General features: G+C 45.6%; 1 long non-coding RNA gene across 1 annotated transcript; it reads right to left on the bottom strand.

Annotated features, from left to right (window-relative positions):
• Positions 1-14,869: 14,869 nt before the first annotated feature.
• Positions 14,870-16,460, bottom strand: LOC119270401. Its single transcript, XR_005134092.1, has 2 exons — positions 16,209-16,460; positions 14,870-15,002 (listed from the first exon to the last, which is right to left on the bottom strand). It is a non-coding gene; the product is annotated as an uncharacterized LOC119270401 (long non-coding RNA).
• Positions 16,461-17,530: the final 1,070 nt, after the last annotated feature.

Below are 17,530 nucleotides of genomic sequence, written 5' to 3'. Positions count from 1 at the left end.
GGGCGGAGGGGCGGCGTGGAAACAGCGACGGGGGCGTGGCGGGGCCGGATCTAATGCGGGCAGCGTGCGGCGGGGCGGCGGCGGACGGGCGGAAGGTCGCGGGCGGGCGGGCGGGAAAGGAAAGGAACTGGTGGTTGGGCGTTCGCGGGCGGCGGCTGGTTTTGGACAAGATGCACCTTGTGATCTAAATTTGCACCGCGAGGTGTTATATTTTACATCACGGCAAGGCCACGCTCTAATTTTTTTTACATATGGACCGTCTGTTGGAGCTGTGTTTTTTGGCCTCAGATGATTCAAAAGTTAGTTACTTTTACATTTGGACTATCTATTGGAGATGCTCTAAACTCTCAGGGAATTCCGCATGTTTAATCTCAATGCCCATAAATAGATCTTTTTTATGCATCTCATCTATAGCACACATGAAACCATATATTTTATAAAGTCAGTTTATGTATTAAGGTATATATTAGCACAAATGTTCGTGCGTTGCAACGGGAGAAATAAACTCTCACAGACCCATAACGAGTCATCTGTGTTGTCACTTCTCCTCTTCGTCATCATCATCCATATTGATCAATTTCATCAAATATGATCGTCCCAAGGCAGTAATCTTGGTACAATCACCATGCCGATTTCTCGAGCCCTACGTGCACCAGCTTGTAATTCCTTGTGTGTTGCAGCCGGACACACATGTTCGTGTGATTCAACACCAATCATGTTTTAATATACCTGGCGATGCATTTATTTATTAAGAGCTCACAATAATAATTATTAATGCAAAATTAAATTAAGGTGTGAGGTCATCAATTTGTTGACTCAACTTAAACCCCATAGACTTCACTATCGCCACGGTCCACCTTAATCGTCTCTAACATGAACTTCGACATGTTTCTAGCAGTGAACCATGTCGTGTCGTTCCGCCAAAGCAATTTAACCATGCTGTATACGAGCTGAAAATCTTGATTTGATACTTCAGCAGGTCCAATTCAACTATTTGGGTTTGTTCTGCATTAACTCACAAAAATAAATGGAATACCCGGCTCATCCCCCGCCAATGGGTGCGCGATCTTGTGAAATACAGAGCCCCGGTGCAGTGATTTGGGGTGACTTCACTCTTGCCTCCACTGCCGCAAAACATGCAAATAAACTCGTAACACGGAAGTGACTGGATCACCTGTAATAGTAGAAGGAAGAGTCACATATATCTAGGAATCATTATTATTACATGATGATAACTCCATGACAAAGCAATGTGAGAGTGAACTAATTGTTCTAACCATCAAGTGTGAGAAAAAGGCGAAAACTAACATTCATGAAGTTCATTCCCATTCCTACAAATCAATTAATTGTTAACTTGACATTCACTCTGCCATAAATAATAACTCATTACAAATTATAATAACTCACATCAGATTTAAGAAAAACAACAACATCAAGAGATTCAAAAGTAACATGGTCACTTTTGACAAGCTCCTCCACGATCCAAGTTTTTTTTTTTTGATGTATTAGCGTGACCCCATATATTCCTAGATAGAGGTATGACGGAACTTTTTTTGTGCACACACAGTCGACTCCTCATATAATTATTTTATTGGTCCACAACAGAATTTATTTAGCTCTGTTAATTCCTTAACTGTGAAATTTTGATTTCTTATTTTAGTTCCCAGCGAATTTTATTTCCTCTTTAATTCCTTCTGTTCATTCCTCATATAATTAGTGAAATTCAATTTTTCTTTTATTCTTTCCTTGTGAATCTTTAATTCCTTCCTTCATGCCTCGTATATAATAGGAAAAAAAATTCCTTCTTTCATTCTTTCTTTTAATTCCTTCCCGTCCTGCCTTATCATGAAGGATCGAGTTTATTCCATCTTTTATTCTTTCCTTTAATTCCTTCCCTTCCTGCCTTAATTATCATAAGGATGACCATTTATTCCTTTTCTTTTTTTGCTTTCCTTCCAAGCTCATAACAGTGGAACTCCTCCATTTACCTCGTTTCCTTCATTGTAATTCTTTTTAACAAAATTCGTTTAGCCAATATAAAAGGACATCTTCCTCTTGTTTCGTCGACAACATGTTAGCTAGGCGGATTCTTTTCTCGTGAAGGTGCACACCCAGGTAGGATGAAGTCCATTCGACTTTCTTTTTCGCACATGCAGATGTCAGTGATGAACTTATTTTTATATTGCCATGCATATCATAAAAGAATTGAAATCAATCAGATGGTTAGAAGCAGAAAGAAAGCAGAGACACGCCGGAGCGCCTCCCCGTGGTAGCCCCTTCCTCGGATGCGCCGCCTGCCGCCCCCTCGTCTCCCTCCCCGACCCCCGCGCTGGCCTTGGAGCTGCGTTGGGCCGACTTCGCGGAGGCTGACGACGTGGCCGCGGACCAGCCGATCGTGCGCCGGGAGCCTCCGGCTCGTCTGCCTGGGACCTGCGTGGAGAGCGGGCTGCCACCTCGGCGTGGTAGCTCGGGCACTCTCTCGCAGTCACGCTGGCTGGCAAAAAGGCCTCCTTGGGCTCCCGGACCGCTCACCGCCACCGCGCTCCGGCGTGGGGGTGTCTGGGGGATTTTTTGTCGAAAGAGACCCTTTGCCCATTGGGATTGACAAAAGAGACCCCTTGCGGACGAAATTGACAAAAGAGACCCCCTCACTAGTGGCGGCAGGCGCGGCAGGCGACACGTGTCACCTGCCGCCACGCCGTGAGGCGGCGGGCCCGGCCGCCACAACAGGAGGCGGCAGCCCGGTGAATAACGGTGCGTCCACAGGGCAGCACAGGCCAGCGTGCCGCGACGGAACGGGCCGCGCCAGGCGGGCCCTGCCGCCACCGGGTGAGGCGGCCGCCGCTGCCGCTGTCGCTACTCGGCCGACAAGGCCTGCTGCGCGCGGGCCCAGCAGGTGGCATATCCAGTGCTGCTGCACGCGCGACAGTGCGCAGACGGCGCTGATTTCGAGGCGCGAGCTTGATGGCTGTGACTCCGACGCGCGGGAATATGGACGCTTTTGGTTCTTTCGCCTGGGAATCAATCCTGCCTTTGCTTCTTTTGCCTCAGCGGATGCGATGGCACTGGGAATCCGAGGCTATGGAAAGCTGTTGTGCCGACACTACAGGGATCGTAAATATCGCCGCTTAATTTTCTCGCCATCATTTATCGTCTGAGCTTATAAAAGGAGACACCGAGGCTCTCGTCCACCCATCCTCGAAATCGGCAGTGCGCAAAGTGTGTAACACATTTTTTCAGTCGGTATGCGTTTGCCTTGCTCGGATCAAAGCATTAGGCCGAGGAAAATGACGAATGCAAGTTTGCCTCCGGGGGTGGCAGTCCTGCGGTGTTGGTGTGGCGATCTTTGCAAGGTGAAGGAGGTGACGGATTTTTCAGATTGGTTGGGCATGAAGTTTTTCATGTGCGCCAATTATGAGGAAGATCCTGCCATAGCTATTTCAGAGTACGACAAGCCTCCGGTATGCTTTAACCATCACGAATAGATATTGTTGGTATTTTCATTGATTCTTTAGTAACATTCTTGTTTCTTGTTGTAGTATCCTCCGCCTCTGTGCATGTACTATCATTGGATTGACACGGAGAAGCCGACTTGGGCAGTGACTGAGATTCGTGAAAGAAGTCACCGTGCGTGGAATAGTTTATTTGCGGAAGAGCGACGCGAGAAGGCGGAAGCTGAGGAGAAAGCAGAGCAAGAGAGAGAGTTAAAAGAATACTATGCGGAGCAACACCGTTTTTTTGAGGAAATGGGAAAGAAAAACAGGGAAGAGGCTCGTCGCATGGAGGAGCAGGAACGACAGTGAAAGGAGGCTCATGAGGCGGAGAAGCAGAGAAAGAAAGAAAGGGCTCATCAGGCCAAGGCAGCAGAAGAAGCTGGCGATTGAAAAGGAAAATATCCACGTTGGACTCAGTAGATTCCTGTGGTAGTATTTTAAATTTCGCAATCATTTGTATCTTTATTTCTGCAGTTTAATGTAGCTTCATTTCAGTAGTTAAATGTAGCTTTATTTAAATTCTATGATGTATCTTATTTTCAGTTGTACCTTGTCGTGTTGTATCTTATTTTCAGTTGTATCTTGTCGTGATGGAAAAAATATATAGTTTTAGAATAAAATAGTGGCATTTTCTTTCCCTCCACTAATTATCGAGCATCGTGCAACAACTATAAAATGAAATTAAGATAGAACATAATGCCTTACAATAAGAGAGTACAAACTAATAATGCAAGTACATCTGAATTAAACGGTACAACTGGAATACAGCTTAAAAACTACATGAAGGCATCATCGTCATCCTCCGTCGATGCAGAACTCTTGCCCTTCGAGGATGCAGAACTCTTACCCTTGGACGATGAAGAACTCTTGCCCTTCGAGGATGCAGTACTCTTGCCCTTGGACGATGCAGAACTCTTGCCCTTTGACGATGCAGAACCCGGAAGCGGCGGCATGAAGATATCATCTTCGTCCTCGCTCTCCTCAGTCCATAAAAATGGATGGTTTTCTGCAGTCCTTCTAAAAGTTTCACTCTTCGGCTCCACAACCTTCTTCCACCTTGCATCCAACCTAAGAAATTCTTTACGTACCTCCTCATAGGTCCTTTCAGGCCACCCAGACCTACGTAATTGGTGAGCCAACTCATTCATTATGGTGTCACTACCGGTGAGATCGTCCCATGGAACTATCCTATTGTCCATCTTGAAATTGGTAGCTAGCCTCAGAAGAGTGCTACTCATCCCAGGGTGAAAACTACGATCGAAAGGATAATGGGACATCTCGACTACACTACACTCGAATGCTTATCCACCTCCGTCTGAAGGGGGTTTTATAGGTAAAGAGGAGAAAATGGCGGGAAAGAACGACAGCGGTATGGAGGGAAAGGGTTGGCGGGAACATATGGCAGGAAACGGGTGGCAGAAAGATATGGCGGGAAGGGGTTGGCGGGAAACGGGTGGCGGAACATATGAAGGGAAAGCGTTTGCGGGAAAATATTGAGGGAAAAGCGTTGCTTGAAAATTTATTTTTTTTAATGTCTAAGACGGGCAATGGTTGCACAGTATTCATCAGCCAAAATTTTTTTAAAAAAATTATTTCGGCCTAACATAAGCAAAAGAGTGGAGCGGGATAGTATGGCGGAAGATATAGGCGGGAAAAATTGTTCCTAACTGGTGCATTTTTATTTCAGCATACATAGATGCTCAAATTGAAAAGTCCGATACACACATATGTAGATACAATGGGTCGCGCACGTGCATAGATGAATCACCCTACTTAACGACGACCACCTGGTCTTTCCTTACGACCGGAAGGCGACAAGCGATTAGGTGGCCGGGGCACACGAAGACCGCGGCCGTACTCCAATTCGGCTTCATGTGTCTGCGAGTCCTGCGTAGGTGGTGGAGTCGCGAATCCTTGTTGCGAACCTGAAGCGTAATTGTAGGCGTATGGTTGTGACTCCGAAGGGATAAAAGATGGGCCAATAACGTCCCCTCCGAAGAACTCTGTAACTAATGACGTAACCGTGTCGCCAAGATCATGTGATGCTTCCCGGAGGCCTGTGTTGACGCCATGATCATGTGATGCTCCCCGGAGGCCTGTGTTGATGCCGCATTGGGTGTTCTCATCGCCCCAATTAACATCAGGTGTGTCCTGCACATAGAAACATTTTAAACAAACTGTTAGAGGATAATATATGATATCATTGTAAATGCATTGAAATGTAAACATGACTACCTAAGCATATCCCTCTCCTATACTGTCTGGCCATTGTACGTGGTGCTGGTTTAAATCTGGTACACGAGTCTCCTCGGGCATGGGGATCCCTGCGTGGAGAGATACGGCTGAGATCCCTCACCTTGGGTGTATGCATCATATCCTGTGTACGCATATGGGTTAGGGGAAAGAAATTGCTCGGGCATCAAATCCAAGCCCGTGCCATGGTCCTGAGATGCCTGCCCCTGACGAAGCTGCATCGAAGAAGAGCGATGCAGCGGCAGAGATGAGTCATGTCGTTGCAATGTCGTTCTAGTACTCGGACCCTCCCCCATTGCTCATGGCTCGTACGCGCCTCGCTCGGTCTGGACGACGGTGCCGCACTCGGTCTGGCTGACCTCGCTACCGGCATGTATGCTCCAGTGGCAATGTCGTCGCCTCTACCGCATCTGAACTTCTTTGCCACGAATTGTTGCAGAAGTTTCTGGAATGTCTTGCGATATGGGCCCTGGGCCGGCATGCTATCCGTAGCCATCTGCCCTACTTCGTTGACATTTTCAAGCTGAACAATATTTGGATGTTATTTAGTTCAAATGATTATGAAATGATGGACCTAAAAAAGTTACAAGTGATTACCAGGTGGTCACGATAGTATCTGCATGCAGCTCAACATGTCTCCGCGCCTGCTCCTCTTGTGTGAGATGTGTTGGTATAGTAGTTGGCTGACTGGCCAGGCTAGCATGTGTGTTCATGCAGTACCACTGCTTGTACGCTTGATCTGTACTTCCATCGTACGGTCTGCGAAATTAAATAATTACATAAACCGTTGTGATGAAAGCAAAGCATCTTCACGCATCGTATGATCATCGTAAAAAAATAATGTACATAAAATATACCTAAGTTGACGCACTATATCTGCTAGCGCTTCATTTTCCCACTTGTGTACCCATTCACTGTTCTCTTCCCTCCAATCGTATAAACTCCAACCCCTGCCCATATTTTTTAGCCTGCAAATTATGTAACAAAGTGTGAGTTTAGTAAATTAAAAATGACACTAACTATTTAGGGATGTCACATCTTACTTATGTGTTTCCTCGTCGATACGTCTGGGAAAAGGTGGTGGAATTTCTTGATAGAGACCGAACTGTCTCATTACACGCTTTGGGTTGTAAGGTTCAACACACCACATGAACAATAAGTTGCAGCGAGTCCGCCAGAATGCACTATCGGTCAACATGTCTGGTGTGAAGTGTCGAGCATCAAAGACCATTTTTAGTTGGTCCTGAGTCCACGGGTTCCATGTGACTTCTGCCTCATCAAGTATCTCAAACTGCTGGTGGTACATAGGGTAACAATTTTTCGCAATATCTGAAGACCAACGTTTCCGTGCCTTTGTCCACCTGGTGGCCATAGTTGCGCTAGCACCCTCGCCAAAGTCGTATGGGTATATGGGTTGTACTATACGAGGTCGTCCTACAGGGAGGTATTTCCAGGACCACAACTGTAGAAACTCATAGGCGACACAAAGTAATGGAGCTTTTTGTGCGAAAGAGGTTTTTTGCGTGGCATTACACAAGCCTTTGTATGTATGAGATAGCATGGCAGAACCGAAGGTGTATTTTGGCTGCTCAGGTAAAAGGTTCATCTACCATATTCTCTGCAATGTAGATGAGACCAGGGACAACAACGTCCCCATGTGAATTTGGAAATAGATTTCCGAGGAGCCACAACAAATACGCAAACAAATGTCTTTTTCTCGTCTCCTCATTGGCGAAGCTAGATAAATTAAGAAAGTTATCACGAAGCCAGACGAGTGGGATGCCCCGAGGGTTACCAAAACATTGTGATTCTGGCATTTCCATCCCAAGACGGGCTGCTATATCTAATGCCCAAGATGGAGACACTCGTGGAGAGACTACCGGCTCACCTCTAATTGGTAGAGCAGTAATCATAAAAACATCTTTCAGTGTAGGTGCAAGCTCCCCAAAACGAAAGTGAAAGGTGTGGGTTTCAGGTCTCCACCGGTCAACAAGGGATGTCAAAAGGGATGGGTCCGAACGTACTTGGTCGTCGCATGATGTGAGCCTAGCAAAACCTTATAGTCCATAAGCGTCAAGGTGAGCAAGGAAATGATTGTGTATTGGCCATGTTTTCTTTATGGTTCGAAGTCTGAAAGGCCGATAATCATGCTTAGTATTTGGTTTCAAAAATAGGTGGCAACGGTGGCCGGCGTCATGACCCCCCTGCAAAAGCACTGGCACTTCACCCATAACCTACACACAAACATATAAATATAAATTACGAGGAAGACAGAAATACAAATGCAAATCAAAATTAACTTAAAAAATACAAAGAGATACGATTTACATTAATTATCTGAAGTTAACATCAGAAGTACAATAATACAAAGAGAATCAATTTAAATTTAATATAAGTACACATAACGAGTAGAAATATAAATAGACATGGCGAGTACATATATATCAACAACATGCGTTGTTGTTGGCTCGATACGGGCAGTCTTTGCATGAATGTCCAGGACACCTGCAAACGCGGCATCTCCTTGATTCTCCCATCTGGCTATGGTCCATGTCATTGCGATAACGCCTAGACTGACGTCGTCCCTTTGCGGTTCTCATCAAGTCGGTGTTCGGAACCCATTTCGGTCCATCTAGCCACAACATTTTGTAGTTCATATCAATGCCCCAAGCCCAGAACTCACCGTTTCAAGTGTTGTACAGATTGTACATGTTGAAGTACGGCGATATGTATGGCTCGACGCTGATTTTTTGAACAGCAGCCGCCCGGAGCACATGACTGCAAGGATAGCCCTCAAGCTTGGGCTTGTTACAAGTGCACTCATAGGAGGTTGAGCCAAGGGTGACAGCTTGCTTTTTTGATCCTCTGTGGTGACCCTTAACGTACTTGGCTCGCACATTGACCTCCCACTTATTCCTAAGTGCGTCCACTTTCCTGCAGCCATGACTTTGGGACTTCTTTGCTTTCTCATCCAGATGTCTTTGCATCTTCTCGGACCATGGCTTGTTCAATTCAACTTGTGCTTTGGCGACGGTGACCTTGTCTGCAAAGTATGACAGGGTCCGGTTCCAAGTTTCTTCAATTAGGGCTGTGATAAGCAGTGCTTGCACCCCTTTAAGAACACCACTGTACACCTCTGACATGTTGCTGGTCATTATTCCATACCGAGCCCCGGTGTCGTGAGCCTGCGCCCACTTCTCCAAATGAGGGCAATTCTCGGTGATCCACTGGCTCAAATTTATGGCTGTCCTACGACCCCTCCGGTCTTCTCTCTGCGGCAAGGCCGCGCGGTCGATCTCACCATTGATACCTGCCCATATCGCATTCATTTTGGCTTCAGTTTTTTGCATGCACATCCTCTTGAATAACTTGAACCAATCCTTGTTTTTGAATTTGGAGTAAAAGTTTGCTGCCAAATGCCTCATGCACCACCTTCCCTCTAGATCGGGCCAGCCCCACTCTTCTTTCGACGCCTTAATTATTTCAAGAGCGCTTAATAATCCAGTGTTGCGATCAGAAATGATGCAAACACCTTTACGCTCTTTCACGACACCAATCTTCACGCAGCTCAGGAACCACAACCAGCTATCTTTGTTCTCGCTCTCGACCAATGCATATGCAATAGGAAGAAGCTGATTATTTGCATCCGCTGCAATCGCCACCAATAGTGTGCCCTTGTACTTTCCAGTGAGAAAGGTACCATCAACAGATAATACCGGGCGACAGTGCCTGAAGGCTTGTATAGTCTGGGCGAATGCCCAGAATAAGCGGTCCAGGATTAGCTCACCCGGGTTCATTGGATTTGGACGTTCTCTCCGCCAAACTTGAGTCCCCCTATTAACACTTGCTATTTGATGAAGCATTCTAGGGGCATAAGAATATGCCTCCTCATAGGTACCATACAAGTTCTTGAATATATTTTCCTTCGCACGCCTAGCCTTGCTGTAGCTAACAGGGAATCCAATTAGATCCTCTGCATCTTTTTGCAGAGCCCTAACACTAATGTTGAGACTTCCCTACACAATTGTTTTCATCGTCTGTGCCACAAATTTTGCTGTCACATTGCAGTGATCTGAAAGAGTCCCAGTTTGCTCACAGGTATGCTCCACTATTTTTGTGATATGCCATGACTGACATACCCCAGGCTTCAGTCTAGCGAGAACTCTTCCGCGGCAACCTTTCGCGGTGTGGATGCATATGACCTTCAACTCTTTTTTATCAGACTGCTTCACTCTATGCTGGCGGTGGATGCCGATTGCATAGCTACCCATTGCCTGGTAAGCAGACTTCTTATCTGGGAAAACTTGCCCAACCTCCAGGCTTCCCGCTCCTAGGCCAGAAGCAGAGTGAAATTCGTTGGTGATGCTCATATCCTGTAAAAACCCAGGTTGCAGTGCCGCCGCGATCGCCCTCTAAGGAGGAACATCTTCTTCTCTGCTTGACTCCGAAGACGCAGAAGAATGGTCATCATCATCTAGCGCCTCCGGCAATCCCTCCACGTGTTCGCTCATGTCAACGGCCGCCGACCAATATCCTGTGTCATACACAGGCTGGCCGCCCATCGGTTCCGATGGGCCGATGCTAGGGGCTGATGTGATGGCCAACTCGACCTCACCACCCCTGCTACTGCATCCGGCAACATCAATGACTGAAATGAACTCCACATACACCATCAGCTGACCATACATTGAGTTATTGGGATTGCTTGCAAACCTCATGTACGACCCCCACGACCGATCACCTGTGACAGGCCGCAAACCCCAACGGGCAACTGTCACATCATTTCCTCCGTCAACGACGAAGGCCTCCATTGTCATTTTTTCCCCCTGCATCCCTCGGCCAAACACCGCTCGGATGCACCTTCTAACTGCTGCGTAACCCACGTTGACCATGTCTCTCACTACAATTGTAGTCGACTCACACAAGGACACATCCACCCCGAAAGGACCGTCGCGTAAGACGTTCCTATAGTACACTACTAAATTTTCCATAGTACCTAACCACCATACATTTTTACATTTCAAATAGTTAGTAACTGAACATTTAGTAATGATGACAACATTTACATATCATACGACTAAAATAATAACCGTATTTTTGTTACAAATATTCGGTTTGTTTCTAGAATCATTTGCGTAGACTTTAAGGGTTTGGTTACAGTGTATTTAAAGATCTATTTTTTCTCAAACTCGTCTACAAGAGTAAAAATGACTATTAGTACAAATTAATTTTCTTACAACAGCCACTAAACATAACAATACAATAATAACATTTTAATGTCATATGAGTAAAACATTTAATTTCTTCCGGCTTTATATAATTTTTTCATAGCATACGATAGCAATCGTTTATTTACAAATAATAATATTTGCAGCGGCATGCACATTATTCACAATAATACATCAATATAAAAAATATTAACAAAATTACGGTGTCATTTTATACCTTAGCTTCAATATGAATGTGCTTGCGAATGCAATTAAGAGTCCAAATAGTTCAAATAAATTTCCGTCGCCGGTACTATATGAACTGAGTCAACCTATTATCACATGAACATCAATATTACACACGGATTTTTCTTTCTGCTATCAAAAGTATGAAAATAGCACTTGCATGTATGTGGTCATCACCTCAAAAGGGACAGCGAAGATAGAAACACAATTTCTTCAATCACGTCATCTCCTCCTTGTTTGCTACTAAGATGAATTATTTTATCTAATTACATACATCATCAAGTACATTAGCACATAATCTTAACATATAAAATTTAGATTATTGCGACATAACAAAGTAAACCTACGCTTCCTAACTATAAACTTATTAATAAACATACCACATGAAATAACATACCACATGCAATGAACAATTACTGTACAAGTTTTTTTTCCTAATTACCGTATTAAGATTTCTCGCATGTCAATACTAATGGATGCACCTAACATAGATATAACATGTTCAATCTACTCTTCTAAAAAAATATTATAAATGTTGTATTTATCGTTTGAAATTATTTCTAACCTCTACGCACTAACATCGCATAGCTAATGACGGGCTAAAAGACTAACTAATTACCATCGTGCATGCACAAAAAATTACACGTATTGCAAAGCTCATACCTTGATATTCAACTTCGTAGTTCACTTTCGCAATGCAAATCCTACTCCTCAAGCTCTAAATGACTCCAAATGACTCCTTCAAGTGCTAAAATTATGCCTAAACCAACAGAGAATACACACTTAGGAACTAATCAAACAGAACAAAAACATCATGCATGTGAACGAAACCAACAAAAATGGATAGATCTTACCTTAATCTATCTTTTCTTCAACTTCATCATCTTCGAAATCCAACTCCAAATCGACCAAAATCACGAGTAGAAGTGGCTACCAAGTTTTCCTTTCTATCTGTGTATGCGCTTAGAGAGAGCAAAGAGGTAGAGAAGGCAACCAGAGATATGCGAGAGAGAGAGTGTATGCACACGGAGCCGCGGATGTGCGTTTAAAAATAAGAGGACCACTGTATTGTCGGCAGAACTAGCCAGAACTCACCTACCGCGGCATCGAATTCCAGCATCGCGGTGTCTCATCACATGCAGCAACAACAACACCCTCGAGTGTGCGGCAGGAAAACACGCATTGAAAACAGCACGCCTGAGTGCTGTCGCTTCGGCTGGAGAAATAGACGGAAGTAAGAATCACGCACTGCTTTAATCAGTATCGTCTACGTAGCAATCAGTACTACAAAGTTTAGGCGGAAATCCGATTCTGGATCATCGAAACTTGTGGCAGAAAGCAAAACAAGGAACTGGAGAAAAGCAGCGCCTGTGAAAATCTGCGCCCACCGGAATCAGCGCCGTTTGCGTCGTTGTCGCGCGTGCAGCAACAGGGTCGCCGCCTGCTGCAGTGGCGGCCTAGCCCACAGGCGGGGCCCGCGAGCATCACAGGTTGTCGGCCCGCGCCCGACAGCAGCAACAGAGGCCACCTCGCTGGGTGGCGGCATAGCCCACCAGGCCTGGCCATTCCGTCCCGGCTCGGCGCACTGTGCACAAACGGTTATATCCCGCGCGGCCGCCTCCTGCGGTGGCGGCAGGGCCTGCCGCCTCCTGGCGTGGCGACAGGCACCACGTGTCGCCTGCCGCGCCTGCCGCCACTAGCAAGGGGGTCTTTTTTGACAATGTTTTTGACATGTGGTCTTTTTTGGCAATTCTGTTGGCCAGGGGGTCCTTTTGGACAAAAAATCGTCTGTGGGGCGGTCCGACCAAGGTTGTGCTCGGGTATCTGTGCCGCTCTGCCGCTCCTGCTGCCATCACCTGCACGGCCGGTGCCCCTCCTTGCCCTCAAGAAAACTGCGGAAGAAGCAAGGCAATAGCAACATCTACAAATAAAAGGTGTAATCACGACATGTTGTACAAACTTAACGACTTAAATTTCAGTCCACAAGTATTGAGTAAAACGACTCGGCAAGCTGCTGGAAACAGAAACACATAGTCCAAGCCCAGCAGTACACCTTACTTATATACTCCTTACAAAACAGAGAAATGGAGAAAAGAAGTTCTTCATGAGAAAAGTACAGCAGGCACCGCTGAGTAAGTGGGTAGAATCTCAACGAGAACTCTCATGTCTGTGTTGCAGAAGAAAGACAAATCAAAACACCAAGGCAAATGCAGTGTTCTCAGGCAGTCTCAATTGACAAGAATGGAAGCATATATCCTAACTAAATCCAAGAAGAGGAGAACTTGAACCGTTGAACGCTCAACAGAAACAGGCATTAAATGGACAAAAGAGTAACTGTTAAGACAAAAGACAAAAGAGTAACAGTTATGACGTTGTAACTGTAAACTACAAAAGGTTATCGTATTACTTGCTTATCCAAACCATTTTACATCAAAAAAATCATAGGCACCAATTCAGGCTCGTAGCACTGCCAGATTTGTGCAGTCAAATTCAAACAAATGTGTCACATAGAGGGCCATAAACAAAATTAATGACCTAAAAGGTGAAATCTCAGAACATTGCACAAACTGAATGACCTAATATTTCATTTCAGTGTAGAGTAAAACGACACTGAAAGCTGTTATAAATATAAGAGACACAATGGACAGCTAAAACCAGGCAGATTAACCAGCAAGAAACCGTACAAGATAAATAAATGGGAAAACAAGTTAATCATCAGTCAATTGCAGGAGCCAACACAGAAACTTGATGGTTCTGGACTCAAGTGAAGTGACAATATAATTCAGCACAAGTGGGTACAAATACAATGTGAGCTTCATGACAATACAATTCAGCATAAGTGGATATAAATAAAATCAGAGCTTCATGTCGTTGCAAAAGGAAAACAAATCAAAACACCAAGACAAATGCAGTGCTCTTGAATCATTATGATTGGCAAGAACGGAGGCATACAGCATAATATTCTAAATCCAGCACATGTAGAACTTGGAACACTCAGCATAAGCTACACTGAATCAACAATTGCAACAAACCTCACTTGTGGCATCGCTGCTACCTGTCATGCTCTTTGGAATGTTTGATCTTCAAATCTTGCCTTTGACTGAGTGCCATGCAAATGGTTTTTCTTCACTTGGCAAAAACATATGGAATCAATCACCATATCATGTATACGATAAGATTTTTCCATGCCTTTATCAACATTGATGTCAATTGGTTGAACCATGCTTCTATTTAGGATCTCATTGAGTAATTCTATCACCGAGCTCAAACTTGCTAATCCCTTGTTTATCATTATAAATAAAACCTCAAACTATCCATTTACATATCGAATAAGCTTGCTTAATCTTCTAAAAACATAGTTAAACATAATAACTAATCCTATAGATAAGAAGGCAGATCAAAGCTACTAGTAGTTAGTAAAAAAGGGTTGACTTGTAGATCAAAGCTCTTGCATAATCTAAAAGTCAAGAGCCTCTTTTACTCATTCTATGCTACTTTTCACAGTATTGGTGCAGCATGTGTGGCTCGTTCTTATGTTCGAGGATATTTAAGCATATTTCCAAAAGATTACAAAATTAAGAGAGACAGACTGATATGGAGATGGATAGCTGAAGGTTTTATATATAATGCAAACGAGAAATTGGCCCATTTGAGCTTGGAGAGAGTTACTTCAATGAGCTCATAAACAGAAGCATGATCCAACCAGTGGGCATCGACGGTGAAAGCATAGCAAAAGCTTATTGTGCACATAATACGATGATTGATTAATAAAACAGCCTTCACTTCACCCCATGCAAGGTACCTGTTCAAATGAAAGTTTTTGGAATGATTAGCAGCAAGCAAATCAGCAAGAATATGAGCTAGTTATCTATCTAGGCAAATACAAGCAAAACCTAAAAGAAAAACAGCTTATATCAAACATCAACCAGCACAAAAAAGAACAGTGGATGGTACAGGTGAATAACGACATCCTTTCATTTCTTTCACAGCAGCATCTTTTCAAGTCCCCGGCAGTTGTGATTTTCACCCTACTAGTATGACTAGTACACAGTTCTTCATAGACTAAACACACATAGGAAGCTTTTGGTGGATGAGCTCAAGATGCATCTAATACAGATCCACCTAGCTAGGATTGATTGCCTCAAGTAGAACACGGAAAAGGAAGCTTTTGGTGGATGTTGTCAAGTAGCTTGTACAACCAAATTAGCACTGTAAATCTATCATGCACTGAAGAATTAAGATGCACACACCGGCCGGCCAGGAAAATAAGGCTGTGTTCGGACTGGAGGAAAGCAAAGCAAAGTAATGGGAAAAACTACAGGAAGTGAATGTAGGTGTACAGTGCAAACCACAGGTCTGAAAAGCAATGGAACGGAATAGTAGTAGTATTAGTACGCTATGAATATTTTATTGTCCTTGATAGTCATGCATCGATTTTTTTTATTCACCCAGCCAACACCTTTGCCTCGAGCTTCCACGAAAACAAGAAAACAAGAGCTCAGAGTAGATTTTCTTTTTCCCGTGAAACCTGTACGGAACTGCAGGAATAAAAACCTTTCCTCCATTTTGCTGTAGAACTTTCCTTCAACCCGAACGCACCAAGTGCAGAAAATCCTGTAGGATCCGATTCCTATAACTTTTCCTGCACTTCGAACGCACCCTAAATGGTTGGCACTCGTGATTTGCTTGAAGAAACTAGATCCACTCATGATTTAACTGGATCTCGAAGTAGACGCACGATTCACTTGGAGAGTTGGAGTAGAACGGAAGGAAACCTATGGTGGAATGGATGACCGACAGGTTGCATTTCAGATCCATACCACCATGAACTTAGCTGAACAAATCTAGCTCAATCGGATCTAGAATAGAAGAAGAAGAAGAAGAAGAAAGAAGTAACGCTGAAGGGAACCTACGGCTGACCACCAACAGTTCACACAGTAGATCTACTTCGTCGGTAAACTCAAAAACTAAACTAGTCGGATCCAGGTGAGGAAGAAACGAAATATACCACACGTTGTTGACGCACTTGTCCCGCTAGATCCGGCGCCTCCCCCCTCCCACTGCGAGCACGTGCCTCTTCGGGCCGCTGCAGGAACTCACCGGCGAACAGGCCGCCGTTGGTCGGCAAGACGTACAAGCCTCGGAGGAGTCCCCGCCGCGAGATCGACTCCACGGTTACCCCCTCTCTCTGTCTCTCTGTTTCTCAGTGAGTCTCCCACTCTCCAGACGCGGTAGAAATAAGGGAAACGCGGAGAGCAGAGGACTTGCTGTATAGCTGGCCAAACGGGCCGTGCTAACTGGACCGGCCCGGTAGCATGCAGGAACGGCACGGCCCGAGCTAAACGGGCTAGGCCCGGCACGCGGCACGCCATGGGCCATGCTTGGGCCTGGAGGCTGGGCACACGGGCCGGCACGGCATGACCCGTTTAATTTTTTTCAGATTTTTTTTATATATATGGCCTAAAATACAGCCCAATAGGCCTAAATACAACCCAACATGTTAAAAATCAGATGGGCCAGCATGCTAAACGTGCCACGGGCCGGCCCGTTTAATAATCAGGTCGTGCCTGGGCCAGACCACGCCCGTGGGTCGGCACGGCACGGCCCAGCTATTAAATGTGCCATGGCAAGCCGTGCCGGGCCAGGCACGATTAGCACGGGCTGGGTCGTGCCGTGTCGGGCCGGCCCGTTTGGCCAGGTCTGACTTGCTGACGGACTAGGCTGACCATGTGCCGCCACAGAGCCGCTGCCCTGTAGTCCTCAGCACGGTATGGTCCCATGCATCACTCAGCTATAGTAAGGGCATCTCCAACCTCACCAAGAAATCTCCCGCATGCGTCCGGATCGTGGAAGTCATCCAACACGGATATGTATCGATTCGTGAAGTGGTTCGGATTTGTTTTCTTTCACAAACCAGAGATAAACGTGGGGCTTTGCGGGAGTTCTGACCGCTTCTGGACATCCTGGCCCACCAAACCCCCTCCTTATGCGCCCGCATGCGTTACTGCCCGAAACGGTCATCTAGTCAACCCCAGCATTCATGCCCGACCAGAGCGGACACGACTGCTCACTGGCACCGGCATTGAAGCGGTACGCCGACCAAGAGGGTGTCGCCCACGCCGCTTCCCGGTGTAGGCAACAGCCGCGCGTTCAAACGACATGATGGTCGCCCTTCCGTCCATCTGGCACCCGCGTTGATGGCACGCGGTTGCCGAGGCATCTCTCCCGGTGTCACCTGTTCGTCCCTCTGTCGCCCGCCGGTGCTATATAAACTGTTGTCCCGGTGCCCCGGACATAGCCACAGTCATCCCTCTCTGCACCACTCCCCGC

Source organism: Triticum dicoccoides, chromosome 3A (genome assembly GCF_002162155.2).
Source record: "Triticum dicoccoides isolate Atlit2015 ecotype Zavitan chromosome 3A, WEW_v2.0, whole genome shotgun sequence".
Lineage (NCBI taxonomy): Eukaryota > Viridiplantae > Streptophyta > Magnoliopsida > Poales > Poaceae > Triticum > Triticum dicoccoides.
Note: the sequence above shows the minus strand (reverse complement) of the source record. Positions and strands in the feature narration are given on the sequence as shown.